The sequence below is a fragment of the Equus asinus genome, chromosome 2, assembly GCF_041296235.1.
Source record: "Equus asinus isolate D_3611 breed Donkey chromosome 2, EquAss-T2T_v2, whole genome shotgun sequence".
Lineage (NCBI taxonomy): Eukaryota > Metazoa > Chordata > Mammalia > Perissodactyla > Equidae > Equus > Equus asinus.
In genome coordinates this window covers 165010192-165025666 of record NC_091791.1, presented here as the reverse complement: position 1 = coordinate 165025666, position 15475 = coordinate 165010192, and the positions used below count along the sequence as shown (strand labels likewise).

Sequence of the window (15475 nt, the reverse complement as noted above, 5' to 3'; positions counted from 1 at the left end):
GTTTTGTTCTAAGTTGCTAGCTTCAGATTTGTTGAATGTCAAATAAAGAATGCTTTCTACTTTTACTATATATGTATCCAGTTTGGGGGAAATTCTGATGTTGGCCAGGAGAGAGGATGCAAACAACTTACATTGCTCTGGGCACCATTTACCCTGACCACACCCCTGGCCTCTGGTCAGAACTGACTCTCCCTTTCCAGTTGGCCCTAAAGTCTCTCCAGAAAGGTGACATCCCCCTCTGGCACTTCCGTTAACTCTTTGAGGAGTGCTCTCGGAAGCTTAGCCTCCATCCCCCCTGCTGCAGCCCCACTGCATTGTGTGTGCCTTCAGAGAATCACCCTTTAGCATCTCTTCGTGAGTTCCAGAATTTTCAAGCTGCAACCACAAGTCTCTCATCGTGTGTTCTTCTAATTTTATTCTCCTTCCCACTGAACCCTCTCTTAGCTATCTCGGGCTTCTGTCCCTAAAATTGAGGAAACAAATTCCTTGAGAATGAGAGGAAGAGAGAAACAGGAGTCCTAAGGCTGAAACAGAGACAAAATGTAGGGAGTTTGTGGCTCAGCTTCTATGAAGTCACCCCACCTCTCCTCTGAGCTTCTGAGCTCTGATCTTGAGAGTGAGCAGGAGCCACAGACCATGGTATCAGGCCCTCCCTATGTAGCTTATTCTAGAATCACAAAGAACGATGGGAGATTTAGGAAGAGAGCTGGAACTGGGGAAAGTTAGGAAAAACCATGCCGACCACAGGGGGGCACTGTGTCCCCATGGGCTAAATTGGAATCTCCAGGACCAACAGAGAGGTCAGTCAAGGACGGCAAACCCCCTCTCCCTTGCTCCCAGCAGAGAGCATCTCTCTCTCTCTCTGCCTAACTCTTGGGTTTCTTATGCGGGGACATCTATAGGAGAGAGACACACACAGTCACCACCATTTCACATACCACCTCCATGACGGATACATACACATGCACTCACGTATGTACACACAAATGCAATCTTTTCCCTCTTTTGAAGATTGCTCTGCTAACAGTGTTACCTGTGTAGGTAAATGTGCTGGGAAGACCTGGCTTCCCTTCCACCATGCAGAGCAGCAGTATTGCTGGTCAAAGGTGATGCTTGTTGGGTATTTTGCCTTTTCTTCATGTTTTACCACAGCTTAAAAATATCAGGGCTGGGGCTGGCCTGGTGGTGCAGTGGTTAAGTTCACACGTTCTGCTTCGGAGGCCCCGGGGTCTCCGGTTCAGATCCTGGGTGGGGACATGGCACCACTTGACAAGCCATGCTGTGGTAGGCGTCCCACATATAAAGTAGAGGAAGATGGGCACGGATGTTAGCTCAGGGCCAATATTCCTCAGCAAAAAAAGAGGAGGATTGGCAGCAGATGTTAACTCAGGGCCAATCTTCCTCAGCAAAAAAAGAGGAGGATTGGCAGCAGATGTTAGCTCAGGGCTAATCTTCCTCAAAAAAAAAGTATTCTTTAAAAAATGTGTTAAGTCCTTACCCTTAAGAAATTGGTTATGGAAAGATAGCAAAAGTGGCAATAATGGTAGAGTTGTTATAATGAAAAATAAAAAAAATAATGAAAATAAAAAAATGTGTGCTCTAACATATTAAAAAAAAAGTCAGGGCTTTTAATGATACTCTATCTGTCCTCATTCTAAACTCACATGTTCTTTCTGATGCCAAGCTGTGCCTTCCTAAGAACGAATGGCAGGAGACCAAGGGAGAAGTACATGATGATTCATCTTGGAGAAAAATATTCTTATAGCAAGAAGAGTTTCCCTGGATGTTATGTGTTACTAAGCAGCCCTCTGAAAGACAACAAAAAGGTAATTCCAGTTGTGCAGAGAGTGAAGCATTCTTCTTGAGGGGTGCTAGGGGAAAAGAAGTGGAATTATCCCATAAAAGTCAGTCAAGAATTCTCAGAGCAAACCCTAGGTTTCCAAAAATTCCTCTATCAGCATCATACACCTGGAGGAGGAATCAAAGATTCTAGGTGAGTGTGTGGTCCCCACTGCAGTGAGAAGAGGGGTCTTGTGGGGCTGGAAAAGACATCAGAATATCTGATTTAAGGAGCCAAAATTTTAATTAACATTCTTATTTTTTCTTATTACAGAAGTAATACAAATTCAATACACAAATGTCAGAAAACTGGAAAAAATCACACACACACACACAAAACCACAGCTGTAATCTCATCAACCAGAGATAAATTCTCTTCATGTTTATAAATTTCCAACCAGTATTTTTTTCTGGTTATGTTTAAAACTAAAATGTGTAATATTGAATCTGAGTACCTGAGGGTTACTGTAAATATTAATTAAGAACATGATTCCACTTCGACCTTCTTCCCACTGCCGACATGGACGAAAGAAGTTAATTTTAATTTGCTGTTTTCTTGTTTAACCTGAAAGGTGACTCAAGAGTCACAAGGATTTATGAGCTTGTTTTTCAGAAGTAAAAGAATGCCTTTAAGGAAGTTACCACCGCCAGATAACCAGCCCCCAGCTACCATTGATGCCCAGAAGTCTGGTTGCCTAAGAGCCTATCTGGAGGGAAAGAAACATGGACTTGCCCCTCATTTCTCTGAAACTCCTCCCCCCAAGCCCCTTAGCTCTATAAAGACTGCTTGCTTTCTTCTTTCCTTAAGATGGACTTGAAAGAACCTATCGTCCCACCTTCTTGTTTGGGCCAATTTGAATAAATCTTTCTCCATCTCCAAGCATTGGTGTTTCAGTGATTGGCTTATTATGCATCAGGCACACAAACTTGAGATTTAGAGGTTTAGTATCGATATTATACATCATCTTATGGTCTACTTTTTTTGCTTCACAATATAAAGGGAATGCTTTCCTATTCCCATAAACTTTCTCGTAGAGTGTAATTTATAATGCCAACATGGTTTTCCATCCTAGAGATGTGCCATCATTTATTTATCTTTTCTCTCATAGCGGAATATTTCAGTTATTTTCCACACTCATGACAACAGCCTAAGAGCTCTTAACTGTTCTTGACATTTTGCCCTCAGTGGTGGTGGACTTTTCTGATGAGCTGTTTCAAATGCATATGATTACCAGGTTGGACACTTCTTTTCATTAAAGTTCTTGTTCTTTGTTTCAGTTTAGAGTATCAGCATACTTCACTGCTGGAAAAACAAAAATGCCTGCTCTTCTAACCAAAGACCCTCATTTATCAACCTATGGGAGGAGAGCCGGGCCAGCCTATATGGCTGCTGGTGTTTTACAGATGAAAAAGTGAAAGTACAGGAAGAGCAAGAATAACCCTAGACTTATGATCTGCTTGCTTGACTTGACCTACTTACAATTTTATTCTTCTAAAACTTTTCTTGAAGTGAGCACAGAACAAAATGTATATAGTATTCCAGAATTTTCCTTTACCCATTTTATACAATTAGTCACTATTTTCACTTTCTGCCAGATTTCAGAGCCAACAGCCCAGCTTAACTCAGTAAGTGGTGTCCTTTGCTGGAGAGATGTTGCCGCAGGCCCCATGGGAAGGGAATACTCCTTGCATTATTTTCTCCTATTGGTGAGGCTCTGCTCTAAGCCACTCACATTCCATCACTCAGGTTTCCTTTAGGAAATGACAGGGAAGCAAGAATGGAAACTCAGTTCCCTGGAAGGAATCTGGCCAGCCCAGGTTGTGGTCCTTGGCTGATGGACAGATTGAGTAATGATAGGAGACTGCTTATAGCGCTAAGGCACATGGGACAAATCAGAGGGATGCCAGGCAACTAATATTGGACACCTGTTGTGATTGGTTAAAGTATTTTTAAAACATGCCTCATTCCCCACTGAAGTGAATTTGTTTTGACAGAGGGTTTTCACCTCACTTTGTCAAATTATAAGCTTATTGCTCTTAAGAAATCTCATAAACATCTTTGTGTAAATCTTGTTTTTAAACTTGTTTTTTGATTTTTATTATTTCATTGAGATCATAACAGTTTACAGCTTCGTGAAATTTCAGGTGTACATTATTATTTATTGGTATTCTGTATAGACTGTATCGTGCTCACCGCCGTCTAACTTTTTTGTTGTTGCTGTTGAGGAAGATTAGCCCTGAGCTAAAATCTGCGGCCAATCCTCCTCTTTTTTTGCTTAAGAAAAGTTAGTCCTGAATTAGCATCTGTGCCAATCTTCCTCCACTTTATATGTGGGTCACTGCCACAACACGGCTGAGGAGTGGTGTAGGTCTCGGCATGGGATTTGAACCCATGAACCCAGGCCACCGAAGCAGAGTGCGCCAAACTTAACCACTATGCCAGAGCGCCAGCCCTGATCCAATAGTCTAATTGTTATCCATCACCATATGTATGTGCCCCTTTACATGTTTTGCCCTATAACCCCCTTCCTCTCTGGTAACCACTAATCTGTTCTCTTTATCCATGTATTTGTTATCTTCTGCATATGAGTGAAATCATGCAATTTGCCTTTCTCTGTCCGGCTTATTTCACTTAACATAATACCCTCAAGGTCCATCCCTGTTGTGAATGGAATGATTTTGTCATTTCTTTATGGCTGAGTAGTATGCCATTGTCTATATATACCACATCTTCTTTATCCGGTCATCAGTCAACGGGCACTTGGGTTGCTTTCATGTCTTGGATGTTGTGAACGGTGCTGCAATGAACATAGGGGTGCATAAGTCTCTTTGAATTGTCAATTTCAAGTTCTTTGGATAAATACCCAGTAGTGGGATAGCTGGGTAATATGTTATTTTTATTCTTAACTTTTTGAGAAATCTCCATACTGTCTTTCATAGTGGCTGCAGCAGTTTGCATTCACACCAGCAGTGTATAAGGGTTCCCTTTTCTTCATGACCTCTCCAACATTTGTTATTTTTTGTCTTTGTGATTATAGCCATTTTAATGGGTGCAAGGTGATATCTTAGTGTTGTTTTGATTTGCATTTCCCTAATGATTAGTGATGTTGAACATCTTTTAATGTACCTCCTTGACATCTGTATATCTTCTTTGGAAAAATGTCTATTCATATCCTCTGCCCATTTTTGATTGGAGTGTTCATTTTTTTGTTATCAATCTGTATGAGTTCTTTACATATTTTGGAGATTAACCTCTTGTCAGATATATGATTTGAAAATGTTTTCCTCCAGTCAGTGGATTGTCTTTTCATTTTGTTTGTGGTTCCTTTGCCTTGCAGAAGGTCTTTTAGTCTAATGTAGTCCCATTTGTTTATTTTTTCTTTTGTTTCCCTTTCCTGAATAGACATGGTATTTGAAAAGGTGCTGCTAAAACTGATGTCCAAGAGCGTACTGCCTATATTTTATTCTAGGAGTTTTATGGTTTCTGATCTTACCTTCAAGTCTTTAATCCATTTTGAGTTAATTTTTGTGTATGGTGTATGAATAACGGTCTACTTTCATTCTTTTGCATGTGGCTGTCCAGCTTTCCCAACACCATTTATTGAAGAGAATTTCCTTTCTCCTTTGTATGTTCTTGGCTCCTTTTCAAAGATTAGCTGTCCGTAGATGTGTGGTTTTATTTTTGGGCTTTCAATTCTGTTCCATTGATCCAGATGTCTGTTTTTGTGCCAGAACCACGCTGTTTTGATTACCATAGCTTTGTAGTGTATTTTGAAGTCAGGGATTATGATGCCTCCAGCTTTGTTCTTTTTTCTCAGGATTGCTTTTGCTATTTGGTGTCTTTTGTTGTTCCATATAAATTTTGGGATTCTTTGTTCTATTTCTGTGAAGAATGTCATTGGCATCCTATTGGGAGTGCACTGAATCTGTAGATTGCTTTAGGTAATATGAATATTTTATGTTTATTCTTCCAATCCATGTGCATGAAATATCTTTCCATTTCTTTATGTCATCTCTGATTTCTTTCGATAATGTCTTGTAGTTTTCATTGTATAGGTCTTTCACCTTCTTGGTTAAATTTATTCCTGGATATTTTATTCTTTCTGTTGCATTTGTAAATGGGATTGATTCTTGAGTTCTCTTTCTGCTAGTTCATTATTAGAGTATAGAAATGTGACTGATTTTTGTAAGTTGATTTTGTACCCTGCAATTTTGCTGTAGTTGTTGATTATTTCTAGTAGTTTTCTGATGGATTCTTTAGGGTTTTCCATATATAAGATCATGTCATCTGCAAAATGCAAGAGTTTCACTTCTTCCTTTCCGATTTTGATATCATTTGTTTCTTTTTCTTGCCTAATTGGTCTGGCCAAAACCTCCAGTACCATGTTGAATAAGAGTGGCGTGGGCCCTCTTGTCCTGTTCCTGTTCTCAGAGGGATGGCGTTCAGTTTTTCCCCATTGAGTATGCTGTTGGTTGTGGTTTTTTCACATATGGCCTTTATTGTGTTGAGGTACTTTCCTTCTATACACATTTTATTGAGAGTTTTTATCATAAATGGATATTGGATCTTGTCAGATGTCTTCTCTGTGTCTGTTGAGATATCACGTGATTTTTATTCCTCATTTTGTTAATGTGGTGTATCACATTGATTGATTTGTGGGTATTGAACCATCCCTGAATCCCGGGTATAAATCCTACTTGATCATGGTGTGTGGTGCTTTTAATGTATTACTGTATTCAGTTTGCCAATATTTTGTTGAGGATTTTTGCGTCTATGTTCACCAACAATATTGGCCTGTAATTTTGCTTCTTTTTGTTGTCTTTGTTTAGTTTTGGGATCAGGGTGGTGTTGGCCTCATAGAATGTGTTAGGAAGCATTCTATCTTCTTCAATTTTTTGGAATAGTTTGAGAAGGATAGGTATTAAATCTTCTTTGACTGTTTGGTAGAATTCTCCAGAGAAGCCATCTGGTCCTGGACGTTTATTTTTCGGGAGGTTTTTGATTACTGCTTCAATCTCTTTACTTATGATTGTTCTATTCGTATTCTCTATTTTGTCTTCAGTTATGGGAGGTTGTATGAGTCTAAGAATTTATGCATTTCTTCTAGGTTATCCAATTTGTTGGTGTATTGTTTTTCATAGTATTCTCTTATAACGCTTTTGCATTTCTGTGGTATCAATTGTAATTTCTCCTCTTTCATTTCTAATTTTATTTATTTGAGCCTTGTCTCTGTTTTCTTAGTGAGTCTGGCTGAATTTTTCAATTTTGTTTATCTTCTCAAAGAACCAGCTCTTAGTTTCATTGAGTTTTTCTACTGATTTTTTGGTTTCTATTTCATTTATTTCTGCTCTAATTTTTATCATTTCACTCCTTCTACTGACTTTGGACTTTGTTCCTGTTTTTCTAGTTGTGTTAGGTGTAGTTTAAGATTACTTGAGATTTATCTTGTTTGTAGAGGTGGGCCTGTTTTGCTATGAATTTCTCTCTTAGAACCTCTTTCACTGCATCCCATAAGAGTTGGTATGGTGTATTTTCATTTTTGTTTGTCTCCAGACGTTTTTTGATTTCTCTTTTGATTTCTTCACTGACCCAATGGTTGTTCAGTAGCACGTTGTTTAGTCTCCACATGTTTGTGTCTTTCCAAGCTTTTTTCTTGTAATTGATTTCTAGTTTCATAGCATTAGGGTCGGAAAAGATGCTTGATATGATTTCAATCTTCTTAAATGTATTGAGGCTTGCCTTGTTTCCCAACATATGGTATATCTTTGAGAATGCTCCATGTGCACTTGAGAAGAATGTGCGGTCTGCTGATTTTGGATGGAATGTTCTATGTATATCTATTAAGTCCATCTGGTCTAATTTTTCTTTCTTTCTTCCTTTCTTCCTTCCTTCCTTCCTTCCTTCCTTCCTTTCTTTCTTTTCTTTCTTTCTTGTCTCTCTCTCTTTCTTTCTTTTTTTAAAATTGGCCCTGAGCTATCATCTGTGCCAATCTTTTTTTTCCTTCTTCTCCCCAAAGCCCCCTAGTACATACTTGTATATTCTAGTAACAGATCCTTGTAGTTCTGCTGTGTGTGACACCACCTCAGCATAGCTTGATGAGCAGTGATAGGTCCATGCCCAAGATTAGAACTGGCAAAACCCTTGGCTGCCAAAGTGGAGGGTGCAAACTTAACCATTCAGCCACAGGACAAGACTCTAGTTTTTTTTTTGATTCCACTATTCCCTTCTTGACTTTCTTTCTAGATGGTCTATCCATTGATGTAAGTGGGGGTGTTGAGGTCCCCTACTGTTATTGTGTTGCTGTTAATTTCTCTCTTTAGTTCTGTTAATAGTTGCTTTATGTACTTTGGTGCTCCTGTGTTAGGTGCATATATATTCATAAGTGTTATGTCCTTTTGGTGGGATGTCCCTTTTATCAGTATATTCTTCCCTTCTTTGTCTCTCATTGTGTTTTTTTATCTTGAAATCTGTTTTGTCTGATATAAGTATGGCAACATCTTCTTTCTTTTGTTTGCCATCTTTAGTTTAAACCGTATTGTATCAGGAGGAGGAATGAAGTTGGAGAATGGCTCCATTAAGGGAACATCAGGATCAGGAAAATGAATGGTCTTGATCATTTTCAAAAGATATGAAGCCCTATCAAGGAGCCGGATAGGACGATAAGGGAGCAGAAGATGAATGTGATTTCTGAATGAGCTTGAAATGAGGAAGGATGGAATGAGAACCACAGGACAAGAGGGAGAGCTGAGTTAGCTGGGATGTGGTAGTCACCACATCTCAGAAGCCAGAGTCAGGAGTGAACCTTGATTCATTCAACCTAGAGAGAAAGGTTGGAACTGAAGAAAATAAGAATCACGAGAGTTGAAAAATAAAAAGAGGAGGGAAAATACACAAGATGGGAAAAAAGATAAGAGGAGAAGCTAGTTGGAATAGTCACCAGAGAATTTATGTGGAAGAGTTTTCAAGCTTCCTCAACCCCTGTGCCCTTTTCCCAGATTGACTCAGTAAGTGGCGTCTTGCGGTATAGAGATGTTGCTGCAGGCCCCATGGGAAGGGAATACTCCTAGGTCCTTTTTCTCTAATTGGTGAGATTCTGCTCTAAGCAAATCACATTGCATCACCCAGCTTTCCTTTAGGTTGATGACAGGAAGCCGGGAATCGAAACTCAGTTCCCAAGTGAAGGACTTTGGTTAGAATCAGAGCTGTACTACTTATAAGTAACGAGACCTTATGCATACTACTTGGCCAAGTGGAGCATACCAGAGCTTGGATACTTTAAGCCCAATGGACAGTTTGCAGGGCCATGAACACTCAAACTTGGGAAATCTGTATGTAATAACACACACTTGTCGAAACTGTTGGGTGAATTAAACAAGAATAATTGAACGTAGTAAATTTCTGCTGTAGAGTTCATGGTGGAGGTTTGGGGGAGAAGCCCTACGTGGCAAATGACCATGAAGAGAGGAGGCCCCTGTGTTGCAGCCCTTCCAGCTGATGGACTAGACATGAGAGTGATGTCATCCTGAATTCTATAGCCTAAATTAGAGATTCAGTAGCAAGCCCAGCTGAGACTACATGAAGCCAAATGAGCCTCTCTGCTGAGCCTAGCTAACCCACAGAATGGTGAGAAATAATGCACAGTTGTTACGGGTCACTGAGTTTAGGGGTGTTTTGTCTGGTGGGGGGGGGAGAGAGAGAGGGAGACAGAGAAGATTGAAAATTCACCTGTTTTTGCAGTCCACCATTCACCTAATGGCAGACCTTTAACAACGGCTTCCTCCACTTATGGATAACTGGAGCTTTACCTCATCTTCCTCTTCCAGAAGGAATGAAAGCTTCAATCTGATAATCTCCTTGTGAAACATCATTCCCTGCTTGGAGACGTGGCTACACCTTCATCCTATCTCTTGCCAGCCACTTGACAGCACCTCTCTTCGGCCTGGAGAAACTACTTTCCATTTCCCTTGGCTCTTTGGCTCCTTGGCTATGTGGCTATGTGACCTCCAACAATTTCTGCCTTCTAGTATTTATACCTTTGTATAATCTCCTCCCTTGAGTGTGGGTGGGACTATCAATTTGCTTCTAGCCAATAGAATAGAGCAAAAGTGATGGGATGTCACACTTGTGGTCATGTTTGTTTATGTAAGATTGTGTCTTAGCAAATGGGAAGGAAAGATTCACATTTGCTGGTTTTGTCAACTAAGCTGCCACGTTGTAAGAGGGATTATGGAGAAGGGTCACACACAAGACATTGTTGACAGCCTCTAATAGCTGAATGTGGTTCCCTCCTGACAACCAGCAAGAGAATGGTCCTTTGGTCATGCAGCGGCAAGGAAATAAATTCTGCCAACAACCTGAATGAACTTGGGAAGAGATTCTCCCTTAATGGAGCCTCTAGATGAGAAAGCAGCCTGGCTAATACCTTGATTGCAGCCTTGTGAGACCCTGAGCAGAGGACCCAGATAAGTGTGCCTAGATTCCTGAACCCGCAAAAACTTGAGATAATAATCGTATGTTACTTTTAAGCTGCTAAGTTATTATACAAAAAAAATTTAATACAATCCATCTCTCTTCATTTGTTCAACAGCTTTATTTGAGCATCGGCTCAGTATCAGGTACCATTCTGGGCACATTTGATATAGCAATGAGGCTGATGCATTTTATTCCCCATAGTGGGTCTCAGCCAATTCCTTCAACCACTTCTCCCTTCACTTAATGGGAAAACATCTCTATGACATGTAGGTCAGTTCTGTGCACTCATGTGCTAATTGGGTGAAGTTAACAGAGGCCTATCCTTGGGTAGAGGTGCTTGATTAGAAGTATTTGTAGCTGGACTTGTCTTGGGGCCCCAAGGCCAATGATACCTCCACTTTCTCTCACCTTGGAATTGCCCCAATACCAAGACGCTACCAATTTCCATCATAGGCTTCTGAAGTCAGGGTCAGATAAAAGTGGGTCTCAAATGCCAGACTGCGGACAGGTTATATCAGAACCATGTGAAGAAAGCTTTGGATGTGCTGAATCCTGAGCTCCACATCCAGACATTCTGTGTCAGTACATCTGGATGGAGCAAGAATTCACAGTGTGAAAACTTCTGCAGGTGATTGTAATAGAAACTATTGAGCCATAGAAAGTTTTTCACGTGTGGTACTCTGCAAGCATGTTGGCAGAATGAGCTACTTATGGGTTTGTTATTATGTTTGATCATATAATTTATTGTGAAACAAGGTTGGCTATTTGTCCTTAGGGATTGTTCTGAAATGTCGCAGTGAAACAGACTGAGTGACCTGAGTGTGGGGCTCTATGGATACCGCTTACCTGTGGCTTCTTTTTCAGAAAAAGATTGTTTGCCCTCTTTCTTTTCTATTTGGCTAAACACAGTTGAAAACAGAAAGAGCGTTTCTGTCCCAGGGATATCTGGTAAATTTTTACTTGGTGAGTGACTGATCTCTTTAGGTTTTCCACAAGACCACTAACCCAGGTGGTCTCACTCTCTTTTTCCTGGGTATTCCTGAAATAACCCCTCAAGTTTTTGTGCTAGTTTTCAATCTCACTCAAATGCAAAGACAGTTTTGAGGGTCAGACCAAAACAGCTTCCCTACTGTAAATATATTTAAATTTTACTGTGGAGTCTTAAAGTAATAATAAACTATTCATATGCAATTATTTAGTTTAAATTAGTCATGCCTTTTCTATCAAATTCATGAATCTTATAAGAAAAAGTCAATTTAAATCATCAAACAATTGACAAATATGGACCCAAATACCACATGCACACCTCTTTAATAGCATAGACACCTGCACCCAGAAAATCATTCCTTACTTATGAACTCAAAGAACTGCAAAGTATCTGAGCTGGACGATCATTTTGTATGAGCCCATCGTTTGTAGATGAAGAAAAGAATGTTGGCACCCCAGCATTCCCAAATTCCACAGCCAGGTAGTGGAAGATCTGGACTAAATCCCACAGCTCCTTGCCCTGGGAATTCTATTGCCTTAGTTGAGATCATGTCATGGCCCAACACCACAATCATAAATACGGACATGCACTGTGTTCTGTGAAATAATATCATGAAATGATTCCTTGTAGGCAATTTGTGCAGGGAAATCGCTAGTTCTCATATGCTTTCATCATGGCTCACCATCCAACTACCTGTGTAGGGTCTTTGCACAATGTCTGTTCTCCAGGATTAGAGAGGGAGACAAGAGACTCAGGTTTTACTTCTGCTGTGAGTATCCATAACCACAGGAAGGACTCCTTCAAACATAAGCTGTCAGGGATTCTCAGTCTTTTCTCAGTACCCCCGAAGCTGTAAGAGCCATCTTGACTTTATCTCCCCACTCCCAAAGCCTCCCTCTGCTCTGAGGTTGTGGCAGGAGCTTGATGTTTGCTGAAGTGACTGTGTTTGATCTACAGCTGTCTGTGAGTCTCAGTGTATACTGCTTTCCTCCATTTGGGCCACTGGTGAGACCAAAGAGAAACCAGATCAAGGCACAGAGATGAGAAACTTGTTTGCCAGGCATCCAATTTAGGACTGGGTCCTATGGGAATTATGTGTAATGATGGACTGTTCTCATGGAGAAACTTGAAATACTTTTTCGGTCAGAGTTATAAAAGGGAAGACTTAAGGTTCTACTTATTTAAACTCCAAATATTCATACTTTCAACTGTGGAGCTTTAAGTAATGATGTAAATATGATATTAGAGAACACACTTGAACAGAATAAGTTATATGTATTAGTCAACCCACCTCTTCCTTCCAGCTAGGAAAAGGGGAAAAGTTCTGTGTCGAAGAATGAGAGGAGGTTTATGGCAGAGTTGACAAGCACTTATGGAGAACATGGGGGGCGAACAGGGGAACAGTGACTAAAGGAGGGTGCAGAGCTTCTTTCTTTAGGGCAATTCGACTGACCCTTTATTCCCACTTTGTTTATAGGATGTTGGGACTATTGATCAGTCAGGACTTTTTCACGACCATGTTTCAAAGCCTCTTAGTCAAATGCAATCTGATCAAAATGGAATGTAATAGGTATAGATGGAAAATTCACATATTTTAGGAATGTATAGTTGTTTTAAGGGTTGAGTGAGCGTCAGGATCCCTTAGAGAAATCAGAAAGAGATTGAGTCTGGATTTGAATTCCATCACAAGCTACATCCCAGGGAAAAGGTGAGGAAATATTCATTTTTTACACAGCAGCCAAATTAATCTCAAATCACTTTAATCTACTACTTAAACAGTCCATTTGATCCTCATTTAGAAACCCCTCTTGACCGAGGTCTCCACAGCCCTGAAGGGTTTGAATCTCATTAGTCTCCATCATTAATGCTCATGATTATCAACGCTCTGGTCCTACTGGATGTGGGAGATGCTGGTCCCTGACTGGGAGGAGGCATATGATCTGGTGACTGAAGTGACCATGTCCTTCACAGGACATGTGATTCCATCTTTGCTGTGTCCCATGTCTCCTGCTGTTCTGTGTCTATGCGAAGGATGAACATAATTATGCCATGACTCATTTTACCTAAAGTCAATGGGTTCTGTCGAGTACCGCAATTTCCCAAAACCAAAGTTCCTGTACAATATCTTCGCTCAAAAGACATATCTGGATGTGCAATAGCTTCTCCAAAGGAGATGCTCAAATGCAGTTGCTGTCTGTAGTACTAACAAGAGCAAGACTTAAGCCATTGTGGAGTGGTGATTGGGATGGAGACAGTACCTCTGGTCAGGGAGGTGAGGACTCCCAAGGCCAAGGACAAAAGTACAGATTTGATGCCATGCTACCTGAGTTGTCTTCTGAGTCACGCACTCCAAAAAACCCACACCATCACCACCCTTGAATGCTGCATCTGACCATAGCCTGCAAGGGGCTTTCCTTTCCAGTTCCTCACTGATTCTTGAGTGCAGCCTTGTGATGGAGGTGGGGCAAGGAATTCGTCTTTACTGACCCCTTCTTTCTGTGGGTCTACAATTCCCTAATCCTGGAGCCTGTGCCCCTTCCTGACCTGAGCGTGCAGGAGCTACACTTCACCCTTGGGGACAGTAGGGGAGGCCAGAATGGGCAAGAGTGACTCACCCCTCATGAGACCCAATTCCATGTCCTCCTCCTTTCCCTTCTTCCCCCAGGTGACTGGCTACTCCTTTCTCCAGGACATAGAATTTGCTGGGAAAGATTCCCACTTCATCTCCCCGTAATACTAGAATAGTACCCATTGCTTCTGGACAATTTGTTCTATTCCACATTTGATTTGGACCATGGGTCACCCTTAGTAAAATTACTCGTACTTGGAGATTTGATGCACCAATTTTTAAAAAATAACACTGAGGGTGAGTTGTTTTTGATCTCGTGATATTGATGACATTCTTTTTGTCCTTTCCTTTCTTTCTTGTACAACCAGGTTCCCTTCTAACTTAAATTTATGATTCCTTAATCAGACAGAATCAATCACATTTGCCTTGTAATTATTCTCTGGGCCTTTACCTGTTGGGAAGCAAAGAGGCAGATACCAACTGAGGCCTCAGCCTCACAGCTTAAAGGAGAGAGAGTGAAAATTCTGTGCTGCTTCATGACACAAGGAGCTTCTTATCTTCTTCTCTCTATATCCCACAAATCTCAGATTAAGTGGTTGGAAAGACCTGTAAATCAATTGCGATTAAATGACAGAAGAGAGGCAAAAACAGACACATGGGCTTTGAGATGATTTTGTGAAGAAGTTTATTTCAAGAAGAACAAGGAGCTTCAGCTGAGCAAAGCTTAGAGGAGGTTGGGGGCTTGCACGATGATGACTGATGCCGATATCTGGGGTGGATTGTGGGATGGGACCATAGCTGTGACTGTGCAGCATGGCAGATGAGCTTGGCGTAAAGCGCTGACCCAGAGCTTAGAAGATCCAATCCAAGTGAACTGGAATCACTGAATAGACGGCATTGTCCCCTGGTTGACTGTTGTTACAGGCAACAATGAAGTACTTCCGTGCCCTGGTCTGTCCACATCTGCAGTTCCTATATGGCCGTGGTACTGAGGTGAGGTTGCAGTCTGTTACGTCCTGAACTGAGCTATTATGACAATTCATGTAGCCAGTCGTAGGGCAGGTTACATTTGTGGTGTTACAAACGTTAGCTACAAAAGCAAACGTTGCGTCGAGAAAAGTGTTTATATTTTTGCACCTCTTCGTATAACGGTTAACCACCTGCATTGCATTATCGCGTGGATGGTGGGTCATATTTATGTGCTGAGTTTCAAACTACTGAGCCCTGGTTAAACCAGCCGGTGGGTCATGGAATGAGGTCACCATTCCCAGGATCCCCAACAGCGGAAGGAGACAAAGCCGAGAATCCTGCTGTGTTGGAACCATGTTTCCTGTAACAATAGAAGAGAAGTATCCCCTCCACCTGGCTCAGCAGTGACACACTCCCTCCTCACTCACCCCGCAGGCCCCTCTTTGTCACTCTGGATCTTATTTCCTTTCCCCTCCCCTCCCCCAAATCTGTCACGTGTCCTGGTCACTAACTTGAGCTCAGCCCTCCTGCAGTTGCTGCCCCATGGCTGTCCCTCCCGTCCCAGCTCTAGGGCTCATTGTCTTACCCAGTCTCTGTACTGTGGCTCCTGTGAGAACAGACTCAGCTGGTCGTCCTG

The 15475-nt window shown here is 41.3% G+C and overlaps 1 pseudogene; it reads right to left on the bottom strand.

Moving 5' to 3' along the window:
- Nucleotides 1-14550: 14550 nt before the first annotated feature.
- Nucleotides 14551-15194, bottom strand: LOC106833384 (non-secretory ribonuclease-like; annotated as a pseudogene).
- Nucleotides 15195-15475: the final 281 nt, after the last annotated feature.